Below are 17,914 nucleotides of genomic sequence, written 5' to 3'. Positions count from 1 at the left end.
GGTCCCTGATTGTCTTGGGGTGAGGTGTGGAATGGGGTCCCTGTACAGGTGGGCACACTGCTGATTGATGTGTCCTGGGGACAGAGGTGTGGGTGTGCTGGGTGGGGGCTCTGGTGTTGGATACTGATGGGGGTGGCTCTGTGGTGGACTGTGAGTGGGCAGGTGTGACCAACTGTCCAGTAGTCCCTGATGGGCCATGTTGTTGATCCAGATCCTGAAGTCCAGAGTTACTGTCATCACTGGGGGCATCTTCTGTTGGGGGACTGTATAGTCGTGGCTCCTCCTCTCCACTGGGATTGGCAGGGGCACCTGTGGGGATGTAAGTGATGTATTCTGTTTCATGTCTGAAGCATGTCTGGCTTCCCCTCTATCATTGCTGTTGCCTGGCCGCCTTTGATTGTGTATCGTGATGCATTGTGGGATTGTTAGTTTCCCTATGCTGTGCATGCTTTAGTGATTGGTGTCCATGCAGGGCTGGTAGGGCTGTCAATGCATTGGTATGGCATGCAGGATTTGGCATTGGGGTTAGTCAGATGTGTAGGTGCACTGTGTGGGATGGAGTGGAGTGATGGGAGTGAGGGTGAGGGGGTGTGATGGCATGCAGGTATGGGCGGGTGATAAGTGGTAAATGTTGACTTAACAGTGTCCAGTCCTCGTGCTACTCCAGCGAGTCCCTCAGGATGCCGTAACACCAAGACTTACTCCTCCCATGATGCGAGCTTTGGGGGAGTAGGTGGAGGTCCACCGCCAGTCCTCTGTATAGCGAGCTGGTGCCTTGCTGCCACGGAACATACCTTCCCCCGTAGGTCGTTCCCTGACTATTTCCTCCACCGTTCTCAATGTTGGGAGCTACTTTAGCAATGTTTCCTATATCTGCCTACCTGCATTTCTGTGGCCAGGCAGATAGAGGAAACTTCGCTCCGATGAAGGGAGAGCTGTATGACAGCTCTCCCATCATTGGAACAGAGTGTTGACTGTGACTAGGCGGCAGCTTCAAAGCTGCCACAAAGCCACAGCAAACAGCTACATCCTGGGGGAGCAAGAGCTGACCCCAGGGGTGGTGGTTCCCAGGTCAACACTGGCTCCTTGAGGGTGGCCATGCGGCCCCCATTCAACATACAAAGCCCCAGGGAGATGGTGGTACCGGGCCCACTCAGGGTCCAAAACAGGCCCCCAGTCTCTTTTTTATTTACATCTGCCCTGGGGGGGTGGTGGTCCCTGGGCTACGGTGGGGCCGCCCAGCACCCCTGCATCAAATTTACTTAATGCCCTGGGGAGGTGGTGGTCCCCAGGGCTGTGGGGGGCTGCGTGGCCCTCCAGCACACAGTATAAGGAATGCCCCAGGGAGATGGTGGTCCACGGGGCTGCAGAGGGTGAGAAAAAAAGACCCCCTATTTCTTTTTAAATTTGTGCTACGGAGGTGGTGGTCCCCGTGGTGGCGGGGGGAGCACAGCACACGTGCACCAAATTTACTTAATGCTCCAGTGAGGTGGTGGGCCCTGGGGCTTGCGGGGGTGCACGGCCCCCACACACAATATCATCAATGTCCTGGGGAGGTGGTAGTTCCTGGGACTGCAGAAGGTTCGAAACGGACCCCCTATTTGTAAAAATAATTCCCCCAGAGAGGTGGTCGTCCATGAGGGTGTGGGGGCGTGCCCCTTCGACACACAATCTAATAAGTGCCCTGGGGAGGTGGTGGTCCTTGGAGCTGTGGGGGGCTGCGTAGCTCCCCTGCAACAAATTTACTTACTGCCCTAGGGAGGTGGTATGCTTAGGGCTGCAGGGGGCTGTGCAACCCTGCACCAAATTTACTTAATGCCCCAGGGAGGTGGTGGCCCCGGAACTGTGGGGGGCTCTGTGACCCCCCACACGCAATATAATCAATGCCCCACGGAGGTAGCTGTCTCCAGGGCTGCAAAGGGTCTGAAATGGACCCACTATTTCTTTTTAAATTTGCTCCAGGGAACTCATAAACCCCAGGGCTGCCCCCGGCACTAAATCAAATAAATGCCCTGGGGAGGCGATGGTCCCTGAGACTATGGGGGTCCAAAACAGACCCCGATCTCTTTCTTTAAAATGCCCAGGCAAGGTGGTTGTCCCCAGGGAGGGGCCAGACAACCCCCATTAAGTAATGCCCCAAGGAGGTGGCAGACTCTGGGGCTGCGGGCGGTAGGTGCCGCCCCAACACTTCAATAAGCATTGCCCCTGGCAATTGGCCCACCCAGGGGCTTAAAAAAGATGAAGCACTTCATTTAATAAAAATTGCATGATCTTCAGTGAATTGTGGCAAAAAATGTAAAGAAACTGCTTTTTGGCTCTGGAGGGGTTACCTCTGGGACCCCAGCAACAGAGCTAAGGGATCAGGGTGCCTGTACCTGTATCTCCTTTTTTTATATATATTTATCTGGGACTTAGCTCAGACCATCTACTAAAAGCAATTAGTGGTATCTAGTCAGATGAGGGTAGGAGGTGGAGACCACTACAAACAACCAATGTGCACTAGTAATGGCATGCTTACATAAAGTTTACTTTAGCGTATGATGTACCAAATTCAGCTACTGTAATGGCTACAAATCCTGTCAAGAAAAGTTCAATGCTTTTCTCTTACTGGCTAATGGGGTCCACTGCAAAATACATTTCCCCTTAGATTTCACTCTTTGTTACAAGTGTTAATGTGCTTTTCCACACTCTTGGGGTTCCAGTGACAAACACTGCTGCCAGTATCCTTGAGATTTCGGCTGTGACCGTTTTTACTGCACAAGAATAAGATTATATCGAAATACAGTAAATATTATTTGCACAGTAAAATCAGGAACTGTCATATTTGCATTTGTTCATTGCGAAATGACATGGACACGCCTCTTGAACAAGCAGGCAGACACCTGTTGGCTATTGACTGCAGCTTCTTGATTGCGTATTAGCAGGCTTCCCCAGGCTTGATTATTATTGCAGATCGCAGCAACGCTCTGGTGCAGGTTGGATAGCTACAGTAGGCTGTGGTGGGAGCAGCCACATATCAATTCTTACAAACAAATGTAGTTAAAGATTGGATTTTTGAAAAAGTAGGACAAATCAATACATCCTGGCAAGTCATCAGGATCTAGTGTTAGTTTAATTAGCCTAGCATTCAGTTCAATCTTGGGCTCTGTCATCCGAAGCCAACCCGAAAGCTTTTCATTTTGAAAGACTTAAGAAAGCTTTCAAGTAGTTTTTTTTTGGCTGGATAAGAACGATGCAGTGCTTCTTATCACGAATGCAGAGACCTTCCATATCATTAATAAAAATAAAACGTAATTATAAATAAAAATAGCATAGTTCTCTGTTTCAGACTAATGGGCTTTCTGAGCTGGAATAATGTGCAATTGGCACCTTTTACGGGTGATGTATAGGCTTCCTTCTCACAGCCCGCTCTGGGAAAAGTAGAAGATGAGCTGTTCAGTGCCTCAAATTTTCAAAAGCCAAAACGAAGGTAAGGAATACCTGCACAGTCCGCCCTGCACAGGTTGGTCAGTTTTCGTTGCACAATGAACCTTAGAGTGTTTTAACATAATCACTGAAGAGATAAACATCTTGGAATATAAGCAGAATGTTATATGTAGGAAGTTTTCAGCTCTTCCACGCTCAGCTCTTCAAAAAGGAACCACCCTAAACTGACTTCTGGATTTTAGACAGTTGATTCCCATCTCCTGTTTAGAAAATGGGTTTAACATTGGGACCCTAACTATCCCATCTTCTTCCTCTTCCAAGTTCTTCTTGACAAAGGAAAGAAGTGAACCACAGAGCTTTGAAGAGTTGTTGCGACTGAGGCTGGTATCACTCTGCAAGGATATCACTTGTAATCTGTGCAATGCACTGGAGATCTGTGGTTCTGGCTAGTACCTAGCTATTAGACCTGTCATCCTTAAGATGGTCTTGCCGCAAACATTTTGCCTTTCTCCTCCATTTTTGCTGATCTCGTTTTTGGGGGTCTCAGAACTCTGTGGACTTTACCCCTGCTAAAGTGCATGTGCTCACTCCTTAAAACATGTTAACATTGGCTTTTCCCCAATTGGCACAATTAATTAATTTGTAAATCCCTAGTAAAGTGGCAATACATGTACAAAAGGTCTGTAAATTAAATGCTACCATAGGCCTGCAGCACTTATTGTGCTACCCCCTTAAGTAGCCCTTTAGACATGTATCAGGCCTGCCACTGCAATCTGTGTTTGCAGTTTTGAACTGCCATTTCAACCTGGCAAGGTTAACTTTTTGTCAGGCCCAAATCTTCCTTTTTTTAAACACAGAAGTCACCACTAGGGTATTCAGCCAGGAAGAAGGCTGCTGTGCTGCTGAAATGATTGCCACTTGGCTGGACCGTTGCCCTGCTACATGACTGCCTTGCTGGACTGCTGCCTTGCTATTCTGACCTGCTGCCTGCTGTCCTCTTACCTGGGTGCGAAACACTTCATCTGCATCTGCTGAACCCAGCACACCAGTGTGCCTCTGAGGGCTAGTTGGCTGGCCGCCTGACTGGAGAAACAAAACAGAGGGTTCCAATAACCTTGCACTTAACACGTGGATCCTGCCATCTATGAGTCCTACCCTGTCAAGTCACCCGAGTCCTGGACCCATGGCAGTAGGTCTGAAGGTGCTGTGTAAGCCCATCAGTGGACTCAGCAGAACCAACACACCTCCTCTGCTGAGAGGTGCAATCCTGAGCAGAACTGATGTATCACTTCTGCTGTGAGGGTTCTCAAAACGCCAAGGCTCCACATCAACCTTGCAGCCTGCTTCATAACCACCGCCTTTCTGAAGCTTTCCTGAAGCAGGTCTCGCATCGCAAAACTGTCATTAAGGGTAGCCTCGACGATTGTGCAGGTTCTGGCATTACAGTCTCACAGCTCTTTGGAAGTGATGCATCACCTTGATTGTGAGGTGCATTTCTGACGCCAGACCTTGATCGTGCTTCATCTTTGACAAGATCCCCAAAGATGAAGCACAATCTCACATTGTAGCCTCACAACTTTTCGGAACTGAAGTATCACCCCAGCTTTGCAGCACATCCTTGGCGATGGACCAGGCAACGCTTCTCAACTAGGATTTAAGGTACTCTTGCTCAGGGGGACTAAATGGGACCCTATAGCCACTCACACTTCATTGCGGTCCGCCTGAATTTGTGACTTTGTCCTGGTCTGGCGCAAACCAGATGTCCACAGTTGGCAATTTATGCTTTTTGGTGCTATTTCCACTGATATATTTATAATTGCATATCTCAAGTACTGCTGATTTTGTCAGTTTGGCCTTGTTTTATTTATTAAAAACTACTCTATCTTTCTAACTCTATTCAGGGCTACTTTTGAGGTGTGTTTTCACTGTGTTACTCTTTGAAGTGTTGCACAAATGCTTTACATGTTGTGTAAGCAATTGGGTTTCTTGTAGGCAGAAGTATGTACCTTGTCCAAGCAGGAACCACAATTCTAGTCAGAGTAAGTCACAAACACACCCTAGGTTAGCCTGTGATCACCCTCCTGCAGCTTCCTATGAAGCAGTGAGGCTTAACTTAAGAGGCAAAGTGTTAAGTATTTCTGCAACACTTCAAATAGTAAAACAGTGAAAACTTCCACAATAATAATCCACACCAGGTTAGAAAAATAGAGTTTAATTTAGCAATTAGAACAAGACCCAAATGACAAAAATCCAAAAGGTAGAAGTCAAGACATGAATTTTTAAAGAATAAAAGTAAAAATGAAAAAAAGTGACTTAGAAACAATACCCACTTAAAAGGGATATCTGGTCGCACTGGACCCGGGCAAAGTAAAAAGTTCAGGCCAACCGCGATGGAGCTTGGACCGGATACAGGGACTCACTTGGGCCCACTGAACGAAAGTACCTTGATCATGGCTGCGTCAACAACAATGCAAAGTGCAGCCGAAGCAATTAGTCATTGTCGAGCCAAGCAGTGGATAAGATGCATTGATTTTCTCGATGAAAATGCAGCAATGCAGCAGTCCCATGTGCGATGCACTGGTTTCGAATGCGAATCTCCCACAGTAGACAATGCATCTATTCCAAAGGCTAATTGCCGGTTCCTATTGTGATGTGCTGGCTCCATCCATGCACCAATGAGGATGCTCTGTTTCCAACTCATGCACAGGCAAAAATGCGCTGATTTTGATGAGGATACCTAGGTTGTGGTTGAAGTAGCTCTTTTTTATAGCCACCTCCATGGTCCCAGTACTGGGCTGGCACCACTTAGTAGGCCAAGACTTGTAGCAAGCAAAGTCCAGCTTGAATTGAAGTCATTTGTGTTCCTGAGACCTCAAAAAACAATCAGCTGGCCTTGGAGGGAACTCTGCGTTCTGGGTTGTAGAGGTGTAGGTCCAGTCCTTCCCACTCACAGGCAAGAGGGCAGCAGGCAGCAGTTCAGCTCAGCAAAGCAGGGGTCCAGCAAAATAGCAACTCAGCAGAGCGGCAGTCCTTGTAGTAGCACAACAGTATTTCTTCCTTGCAGAGTATCCAAAGGTCTGGAAGTGTACTGGGTTGGTGGTGTCAGATGTCCAGTATTTATATCCAGTTGTGACTTTAAAGTGGGGGACACTTCAAAGAATGGTCTTTGAAGTGCACAGAAGCCCTCCCCTCCTGCTTTGGTTTGACTCACTACAGGAAGGTTATGTAGCTCTGTGTGGGGCAGGATACTGCCCAATCCTGCGTAAGTGTTAGCCCATTCCACCTATCATGCCCAGTTCCCTTTGTGTGTGGCTGTCTAGAGGGAATGCACAAGCCTAGCTGTCACCACACTCCAGATGTGTATTGGAGACATGCAACAGGAGCCAAATTGCTAAAGTAATGAAATGCCATCTTTCTAAAAGTGGCACTTTCAGAACTGCAATTCAAAATCTGACTTTACCATAAGTTGGATTTTAAATTGTGAGTCCAGAGACACCAAACCCTCTTCCAGATTGTGAATTACACTTACATGATTTAATAAGGTAATCCCAACGTTATTCTAGAAGGCATTGCATTAGTGAAAAATTATTTTGGGAGTTTTTCACTACCAGGGCATGTAAAACTTAAAGCACATGTCCTGCCTTTTAAATACATTGCACCCTGCCCTCTGGATTGTCCAGGGGCTGCCTTATGGGTGACTTATATGTACATTAAGGAAAGGTTTGGGTCTGGCAAAAGGATTATTTGCAGATCAACATTCCATACTAAAACTGCACACACAGGCTCTGCAACAGCAGGCTTGAGTCATGGTTAGAGGGCTTCTTCAGTGGGTGGCACAACTAGTGCTGCAGGCCCACAAGTAGCATTTAATTTATATGCCCTCTGCACATGTAGTACACTTTACTAGGAAATTATAAGTAAATGTAATACGTCAACTGGGGTTAAGCCAATGATACCATGATTTAGGCGAGAGAGGACAAGCTTTTTAGCCCTATTTAGTGGTAGTAAAGTGCACAGAGCCCTAAAGCCAGCAAGAACAAGGTCAGAAAATGGAGGGAGGCGGGCAAAAAGCTGGAAGAAAGACCGTCCCAAGGCTTTCCTGGCTATCATGGCGCTCCCTAGCTGAAAGTGGGGAGAGCTACCCAACCACTTGAGCGTTCACTAAGGTGGAAAAACCTCAAGAGACCACCAGCATTGGTGAAGTCTGGATCCATATGGATTTCCACCATAAGGTCCATTCTCTGTAGGGAGACAGAACACCTCAACAGTTTGGGATTTTCATTCCTCATCTACATGAGGCATCTGAGGGCCATGTGGTCTGTCTGAAACAAGAAATGAATCCAAAACAGATATGGTCTCAACTTCTTCAGTGCCTAGACCACAGCAAAATCTTCTTTTTCAATGGCACTTCACTCTGTTCCTGTGGAAATAACCTCCTACTAATGAAGGTTACTGGCTGGTCTAGCCACTCATCATTTAGCTGTGCTAAGACTGCCCCATGCCATGCTCTGAAGAATCCATTTGCAGGGTGAATTTCTTAGAGAAATCTGGTGCCTTGTGCACAGGTGCTGTACACCTGGCTTCCTTGAGGGTGTCAATGGCTTTCTGACAAGGCTGTGTCCAGATCATTCATCTGGGCTGCTTCTTCGGAGTGCGCTCAGTTAAGGGGTGCAATAATGTTGCTATAGCCCTTAACAATAGCCGGTGAGGCCTAAGAAGGCTCCCACTTCTGCTTGCGTTTAGGTGGCTGCTAGGCCATGATGGTTTCAACCTTGGCCTGGAGAGGCTACACCTTGCCTCCACCTACCAGGTGTCCCAAATACACCACAAATCCCTGCCGATCTGGCACTTAGTGGCCTTGAGGGTCAGGCCTGCCTGTTGTAGGGCCTGAAGCACCTCATGAAGGTGGTGCATCTATTCCTCCCAGCTGCAACTATAGACAGCAGTGTCATCTTGGTAGGCATCACAAAAGACCTCTTTACCAGCCAGGACCCTGTTAACCAACCTTTAGAAAGAAACAGGGGCATTTTAAAATCTAAAGGGCATCACCCGAAACTGGAAGTGACCCTCTGAGGTTGAAAACGCGGATCTCTCTATAGCTCCCTCAGTTTGGTGATCTGCCAGTAGTCTGAGGTCACATCAAAGGTACTAAGGAACTTGGCAGCACCTTGCTTGTCAATGAGCTCATCACCTCAAGGATGAGGTGCGCATCAGCCCATGACACTGAGTTGAGTCCTTGGTAGTCCATGCAGAACCGAAGATCTGGTGTGGTGCATGTTAGAAATGGGGTCTTTGGTTGGCAGTCAGGTTACCCCCTGTCCAAGCAAAGACCTGCCCTCCAGTCAGGGTAAAAAAGAATCACCCTCAGCTAACCCCGCTCGCCCCCTTGGTAGCTTGGCACAAGCAGTAGGCTTAACTTCAGAGTGCTAGGTGTAAAGTATTTGTACCAACACACTCAGAAACTTAATGAAAACACTACAAAATGACACAACAGAGGTTTAGAAAAATACAAAACAAGACCAAAACGACAAAAATCCACAATACACAAGTCAAGTTATCAATTAAAAACCGAAAAGAGTCCTCATGTAATTTTAAACACAACGCTAATATTGTTAGCGTGGAAATGTAGGTGGGTGCGTCAAAAATAACCCCGCACGGGCGAGTGTGCGTCAAAAGGGGCTTGTGATGCGTCAATATCATTCACAAGCGAAACCTTGCATTGTTTCTCCTCTAGCTTGGTCAGCGTGCATTGTTTCTTCTCTTCGCAGGAGAGCGATGCGTCAATCCGAACAGCACTATGGGGTCTGGCCAGGCCTCGCGTCGTTTTTACACGCCCAACGATGTTTGCATCAGAAATCCTGCTGCACGATGATTTGAAAACCACGCAGCGTGGGTTTCGATCTCACCTGCCTTCGTTAGCGATGTTGCACATCGTTTCTCCAGCCGCATGCATCGATCTTCCAGCCATGCTGCAGGCAAGCGTCAATTTCAGCCGCAAATCCGGCGGCCCATTGATTTTTCAGCCGCATCTCGGAGTTGCGTCGATCTTTTCCCCGCATGGCGGTCTGTGCGCGGATTTCTTACTCTTGTTCTGCCAGCTTCTCCTTTCAGGGTCGCAGGAACTGGATGGCACCACTTGGCAGGGTAGGAACCTCAGCAGAGGCTCCAGGTGCTGGCAGAGAGAAGTCTTTGCTGTCTCTGAGACTTCAACAACAGGAGGCAAGTTCACTTTCAGGCCCTTGGAGAGTTCTTCACAAGAAGGAAGGCAACACTAAGTCCAGTCTTTGTCCTCTTGCACAGGCAGAAGCAGCAACTGCAGGATAGCTCCACAAAGCACAGTCACAGGAGAGAAGCTCTTCTTCCTCAGCTTTTCAGCTCTTCTCCAGGCAGAGGTTCCTCTTGGTTTCCAGAAGTGATCTAAAGTCTGTGGTTTTGGGTGCCCTTCTTATACCCATCTTGCCCTTTGAAGTAGGCTTGTTTGTGAAATCCTGCCTTGCCCAGACAAGGCCCCAGACACACACGGGGGTTGGAGACTGCATTGTGTGAGGGCAGGCACAGCCCTTTCAGGTGTGAGTGACCACTCCTTCCCTCTCTCCTAGCACAGATGGCTCATCAGGATATGCAGGCTACGCCCCAGCTCCCTTTGTGTCACTGTCTAGAGAGAGGTGCAAACAGCCCAACTGTCAAACTGACCCAGACAGGGAACCCACAAACATGCAGAGTCACAGAATGGTTTAAGCAAGAACATGCTCACTTTCTAAAAGTGGCATTTTCAAACACACAATCTTAAAATCAACTTAACTAAAAGATGTATTTTAAAATTGTGAGCCCACAGACCCGAAACAACACATGTCTATCCTCTCCCAACAGGAATCTACACTTTAATCATTTTTAAAGGCAGCCCCCATGTTAACCTATGAGAGGAATAGGCCTTGCAACAGTGAAAAACACATTTAGCAGTATTTCACTGTTAGGACATATAAAACACATTAGTATATGTCCTACATTAAACGTACACTGCACCCTGCCCATGGGGCTGCCTAGGGCCTACCTTAGGGGTGCCTTACATGTAAGAAAAGGGAAGGTTTAGGCCTGGTAAGTGGGTAGACTTGCCAAGTCGAATTTGTAGTTTAAAACTGCATACACAGACACTGCAGTGCAGGTCTGAGCGATGTTTACAGAGCTACTATTGTGGGTGGCACAACCAGTGCTGCAAGATTAAGTGATCCCTAGAGGCTTCACCTGCTGCATGGGCTGAGGCCTGGTGCCTCAATCCCTTAGGAGAGGGAAACTCTTTCTGTGCTTGGAAAAAATCCTCACTTGTGGGCCTACCCTCAACTTGCCAGCCACCAAGCTCAGGTGGGTCACCTAGGGCCGCATTGTCCTACCCGGTTGCACCGGAGGTCTCCTTCTCATCAACCTCCACCAAGGGAACTTCAGGGTTTGCCACACCCCTTGCCCCTCTCCTTGGCAGTTATCTAGGCCTTTGGTCCAGGCTCCAGACACCCTTGAGTCCCTTCCAGATAGTCACAGACCATGTGGTCATAGAGACCCACTCAGTAAATCCCAAATGAGACCTGAGCTCTTCCTCCTTCTGGGTATTGTGCTCCAGGTCCCTGCCTAACAGACAATCAACAGGCATGGCAGGGCACTTAGGGACTTTCAGAGAACCTGAGAACCTCCCCCAACTCAAAGGGAACCAGAGCCACTTATAGATGACTCTTGCAATTGTTGGTGACAATGCCTGGTGAAATGTCTTTGGTAGGACCTGCTCTGTAGACACCAGCTGAGGCTTGACAGTTGTCAAGCTGGCTTCAATGTCTCACAGAACCTCCACCCATTGCCCATTAATGGTGATCCACCATCTATACTTTAAAGTATTTGGAGGCATGTTGGCATTTGGCACCATTTCTCTATCCCCCAGGGTCACCTCTGTCTGTCCCCCCAAGCTAATTGGGACTACCACCTTACTGAGTGATATACTATCTAACACAGGTATCTATCTGCTCACCAGTGGGGGCTGTGCCCTCTTTTTGCATTTGGAGTCACTCTTTGAGCACTTGGAGCACTCATTGGATTGGGGTATAAACCTCCCTGTCAAAGAACCCTTTCTTCTTAGGATCAGACTGGGACTGGTTACCACTAATCCCCTACATTTATATCTTTATATATTTTGAGAGCCTTTTGAGAACTCCTAATGTTTATGTTTTTCGACCACTCTTTCTCCTATTGGAAACCCCCTCCTAATAACATTTTGGACACCCTCTTGCTATCCCAGAGATCCAACTCCTCAGTAAACTACCTGGGCTAAGTCAGCCTCCTGCAACTAAGTGCTGGTGCAGCTCTGTGAAACAGATACTGAGCATGTGCTCTCTCATGATTAAATTATATAACCCAACATAATCATTAACTTTGCTGCCCCTCACCCAGCCAGTCAGTGCTTTACTGATGTGATCAACAAAATCGACCCAGGATTGATTGGAGAGCTACGGGCTGTCTCTGAAATTTTGGTGCTACTTTTCTGGGATCAACCCAATTTGCCAAGTAAAATATTTTCTTGGGGGGTGTACTTGGTTTGGTCCCAAACCACTAATGTCAGAAATGTGTCCCTTTCAAGTTTGGACATGTGTTTCCACGGGCCACACCCACAGTGCTCTTCAGGAAACATCTGAATCTTCAGTGCAACTTCATAAACAGCAAACCATTTATCAATGTCATCCCCCACCACATAATTGTGCACTACATCCTTTGGTGTAAAAAGCCCTCTTGTCTCCATCAGGTACTGCATGTAAGCAGTGACCATTGCTGTACTCTGATTCCCTTTCCCTCAGTTCCAGGTCTTTCAGGCTCCTCTCATGAGCCAACCTATCCGAGGCAATTTTCTCCTCCATTTTTCATTTTGCTGTCTGCAGCCTGAATTCTCTCTTCTCCCTCCTCGCTGTCAGTTCCTCTGGGAATGCTCTGGGTTCCCCTTAGTGCCTGGGTTGGACACCCTTATTTTAGCATTAGGCCCGTAGCCGGTGCCTTTAACACATAAGAGCAGTTTTATACATTTCATATTTTTTTAGCACAGCCAGCTTTTAGCTCACTATTTTTATGTTTCAATCAGCTACTTCTTTCTGAAAAGACATAGGCCCTCATTACAACCCTGGCGGACGGTGTTAAAGCGACGGTAAGACCGCCAACAGGCCGGCGGTAAAAAATGTGCAATTATGACCATGGCGGAAACCGCCAACAAAGACAGCCACTTTAACACTCAGACCGCCACGGCGGTACAAACAAACAGCGCAGCGGTCACCACCAACAGACAGGCGGGAGACAATGTACCGCCCACGCTATTATGACAGGCCAATCCGCCACCTTTTCCGGGGCGGATTCACCGCGGATAAAAACACGGCGGAAACAGGAATTTCGAAGGGAAATCGCTCACCTCATCACACTCCACGAGGAACGAGGACACCATGGACCCGGAACTCCAAATTTTACCTGCAATAGTCTTCCTGCTCCTGTACCAGGAGCACGAACGCTGTCGGCGAAGACCACGGTGAGTACTGCACCTACGACACAGGGGAGTGGGGAGGGAAAATTCAGAGACACACACACGCAACACCCCCACCCCCACCCTCACCCACTACAACACACACACTAATACATGTTGATACATTACAGTTACACCCCCAAGTGCCCCGGAAGAATGCGAAGACAAAAGGAATTGATTGTAACCATTGTAATCTATTAAAATACAGTACTCCAAAATATATATACACTATAAACAAATATATACACCAATAATACAAGTCAAGGTATTGCACCATTCATAGTCCGTGGACCACTGGGCCCAAAACGCATGGGCGAGGCCCACACTCGATACCAGATCAAAACAGAGAGAACACTGCAGGGGCATCAGATAGAAATACAACAGGCACCTCAGGGGGAAGGGAAAAGGGGCACCTCAGCCAGATGAGTGCACGACGCCAGATCCACGAGGGGGCTCAATGCCCACTGTTCAATCCTGGGGAGTGCAAAGCCGCAGTCTCTCAAGTATCTACAGTGGGTGGTTTGCCCACTGTTCAATCCTGGGGAGTGCAAAGCCACAGTCTCTCAAGTCTCTACAGTGGGTGGTTTGCCCACTGTTCAATCCTGGGGAGTGCAAAGCTACAGTCTCTCAAGTCTCTACAGTGGGTGGGTTGCCCACTGTTCAATCCTGGGGAGTGCAAAGCCACAGTCTCTCAAGTCTCTACAGTGGGTGGGTTGCCCACTGTTCAATCCTGGGGAGTGCAAAGCCACAGTCTCTCAAGTCTCTCCAGTGGGTGGTTTGCCAACTGTTCAATCCTGGGGAGTGCAAAGCCACAGTCTCTCAAGTGGATAACAGTCTCCACTGGTTCTGGAGGGGGACTGGTGCCCAGAGTGCTTCATCCTGTGAAGGACAGAGGTAGTGGATGGATGTCTCCACTGGTTCTGGAGGGGGACTGGTACCCAGAGTGCTTCATCCTGTGAAGGACAGAGGTAGTGGATGGATCTCTCCACTGGTTCTGGAGGGGGACTGGTGCCCAGAGTGCATCACTCACCCTGTGACGGACCCAGTTGCGTCAGTGCCCCTGCCGCTCATGGGCTAGCGGTGCTTGAGTTGGCAGTGCCCTGTTCAGCGGTGCTTCAGTTGGGGGTGCCCTGTTCAGCGGTGCTTGATTTGGCGGTGCCCTGTTCAGCGGTGCTTGATTTGGCGGTGCCCTGTTCAGCGGTGCTTGATTTGGCGGTGCCCTGTTCAGTGGTGCTTGAGTTGGCGGTGCCCTGTTCAGCGGTGCTTGATTTGGCGGTGCCCTGTTCAGCGGTGCTTGAGTTGGCGGTGCCCTGTTCAGCGCGGGATCTGCTGGCGGTCCTTCATGGCCCAGCGGGGCTTTTGCTGGCGGTGGCCTCCTGGGCAGCTGGGCTGAGGCTGGCGGGGCCCTCCTGGGCAGCTGGGATGGGGCTGGTGGGGCCCTCCTGGGCAGCTGGGCTGGGGCTGGCGGGGCCCTCCTGGGCAGCTGGGCTGGGGCTGGCAGGGCCCTCCTGGGCAGCTGAGCTGGGGCTGGCGGGCCCTCCGGGGCAGCTGGGCTGGGGCTGGCGGGGCCCTCCTGGGCAGCTGGGATGGGGCTGGCGGTGGCCTCCTGGGCAGCTGGGCTGGGGCTGGCGGTGGCCTCCTGGGCAGTGGGGATGATGGCGGTCTTCTCCGTCGTGCTACTCTTACCAGACTTGCCGGGTTTCTTGTGGCCCTTCCCCACCTCGGGAGGTTTAACAGCTGACGCCACAATCCCAACGGGACCCCTGGGAGCGGCTTTGGTGGCTGGAGTCTTCCCCCTCTCCCGCCGGGCACTGGTCAACTTATGATGCTTCACAGGGGGGGGGACTGGCTGTGCTGTGGCTCCGTGCCACACTGGCTGTCCTGGTGGCCGGTGCACTCCACATACCTGTGACTACAGGCACCAATGGTCCCGGAGATGTTGTGGCTGAGGTGCTACTTCGGGACCTATGAGATGGACAAGGTGGGGGAGGTGTGGGAAAAAGGTCAAGGCTGGACAGGAAAAAACATTTGGACACACTGGGACGGGTAGCTGGAGGGGGTTTGGGAGTGGAGGAAGAGGTGGTGGTAGTAGGAGGTGTACGTTTGGTGACTTTGGGTGCAGGTGCATGCGCTGGAGGCTGTCGTGAGGTGGATGGCTGTTGGGTGGGTGTGTGCCTGCATTTGTGTATCTTCGGAGGGGGCGTCACAGACACACTGGGAGAGGACACAGGGGACGTGTGAATGGTAGTGGGGGTGTTGACTGCACGTGAGCGGGGTGTGCTGGTGGGTGTGCTGGTGAGGGACGTAGTGGCTGTAGAGGTAGTGCATGCAGGTGTGTGTGTAGACGAGACTGGGAGGGAGGAGGGAGATGACAAGGAGGGGGACAGAGGGGGGGCAGTGGATATTGGTGTGTCTGCATGTGTGTGATGCTTGCGTGAGTGCCTGTGGGATGTGTGGTGCTTATGTTTGCCTGAGCTTCCCTTGTGTGGTGAGGTGTATGCAGGCTGGTCTGATGGTGTGCTTGGGATAGGCAATGTTACAGGGGATTGGGTCTGGGTGGAGGAAGTTGGAGGGGGAGGCTAGACACAGGGACAATGGCTGCCATCAGTGCTGAGGCCAGAGTTTGAAAAGCTCAGTGAAGGGCCACCTGACCAGAATGAATGCCCTCCAGGAATGCATTAGTTTGTTGCAACTGCCTTTCTACACCCTGATGGCATTCAAAATGGTAGACTGCCCAACAGTGAATGACCTGAGGAGGTCAATGGCCTCCTCACTGAGGGCAGCAGGGGTGACTGGGGCAGGGCCTGAGGTGCCTGGGGTGAAGGTGATGCCCACCCTCCTGGGTGAGCGGGCACGGGGCGAAGGCTGAGGGGCTGCTGGGAGGGCGGTGCTGGTAGGGGGGGTGGCAGCTGTACCTGTAGATGCAGGGGGCACAGATGTTGCCGCCACCACAAGGGAGCTCCCATCAGAGGACGACTCCTTGTCGCTGGTCTCAGCTCCTGTCCCCGCCATGGAGCTTCCCTCGCCCTCCGTCCCACTGGTGAATTCAGAGTCCGAAGTGTGGCCCTCCATGGCCATGTGGGATGCAGCTCCCTCGTGCTCTGGTGCCACTGCTCCTCCGCCTGATGATGCTAATGCACACAAGAACAGGTAGACCACAAAAGGGGGGGGGGGGAGACAGAATAAAGACATGTTGAGTGCATGGGTTACCGCTACCGTTGGCGGACAAGACAGACACAGAAGCCCCCTGCACTACGCCGCGCTCTTGGGCTCTACAGTGCAATTCTTGGGAAATGGCCTACAAGGCTATGGACGACATTTGCACACATAGATGACACAGGGGCATGAATACCTGCACTTGGCACTCTACAGAGGTGGGGTGGGGGGCCACAGGGTCATGCCTTATGGAGGGGCCTAGCCTACGGAACTCGCCCTGGCCTGGGGAAACCCACAGCCCTCTTCCCCCACCCAGACAACTCCACTGCACGCAAAGTCAGCTGAATGAGAGTGTACTCACCCCTTTGTGTCTGCTGTGATGCCCTCAATCACCCATCCAACTCCGGGTAGGCCACTGCCAGGATCCTGAACATCAGGGGGGTCATTGTTTGACGGACACCTCTCCCACGTTGGGAGGCCATCCCCAGCTGAGCCTCCGCCGTCTTCTTGCTCCAGCGGCGACTGTCCTCCCATCTTTTCCGGCAGTGGCTGCTCCGTCTGTGGTAGACACCCAGGGTCCGGACGTCCTTGGCGATGGCACGCCAAATATCTTTTTTCTGGTGGGCACTGACCTACATGAAATGTACAGGGGAAGAAGAGAAGTCATTACCAACTGCACCGTCAAAGTGAGTGGCCCCCATCCCTACCCTTGCCATGTGGCACATGCAGCCACCGTCTTTCATGCACGCAGCACTCTGCCCCCTTCCTTCTTACATCCAGCCCTCTCCACACAGGCATAGCCCATACATGCTCCCTATGTACTTACCTGTTTGTCTGCAGGACCGTAGAGTAGCGTGTACTGGGGGAGAACCCCATCAACGAGCTTCTCCAACTCCTCCGATGTGAAGGCAGGGGCCCTTTCCCCAGACGCAAGAGCCATTGTCTCTTCCAGACTGAGGTTACAGCAGCACTTGCAGTGTAGGTCCTCTCCTGTCGAAGATCAGGTATCGAGTGATTGAACAGAAAGAAAATGGCGGTCACGTCCGCAGCGGTGTGTACCATCACCACCGGCGTACATCGTCATTGGCTCCTGGGACCCGTAGGGTCCAATGTTAACCAATGCAGCATTGCGCCGCGGTCTCCGACCGCCTACTGCGACGGTGTACAACGCCAGCGCAGTTACCTCACATCCCATTGTCCCACTTTAGAGGTCAGGCAGGCGCCATTTCAGGGGCCCACATGGCCTCATTTTATACTGCGTCACACATACCTAGGCCTAGTCTCAACACACATACAGGCCACCTTTTGTGTATGATTGGTGTTCTGTGTAAACTGTGGGTACGTACCTCTGAGTTGTTTGACTCTGTGGTCGCTGTTGTCCTTCATAGGCACCGTCCGCTGGGACATGTGAGGAGATGGCGGCATCCTCTGGTGTACCGACCGTTGGTGGACCTGTCAACAATGGAGGAGCGACATTTGATAATCACCTACAGGTTTCACCGTGCCACAATCCAGGAACTATGTACCCAGTTGGAGCCAGACCTGATGTCAGCAATCCGCCATCCCACAGGAATCCCCCCTCAAGTGCAGGTGCTGTCAGTGCTCCATTTCCTTGCAAGTGGGTCTTTTCAAACAACTGTGGCCATGGCATCAGGGATGTCCCAGCCTATGTTTTCCAACGTATTGTCCAGAGTGTTGTCTGCCCTTCTGAAACAAATGCAGAGCTACATCGTTTTCCCTCAGGTGGAGGATTTGCCTACAGTGAAAGGGGATTTCTATGCCCTGGGACATATC

This window comes from Pleurodeles waltl, chromosome 6 (genome assembly GCF_031143425.1).
Source record: "Pleurodeles waltl isolate 20211129_DDA chromosome 6, aPleWal1.hap1.20221129, whole genome shotgun sequence".
In the NCBI taxonomy this organism is placed as follows: Eukaryota; Metazoa; Chordata; class Amphibia; order Caudata; family Salamandridae; genus Pleurodeles; species Pleurodeles waltl.
This window is presented reverse-complemented; position numbering follows the sequence as displayed.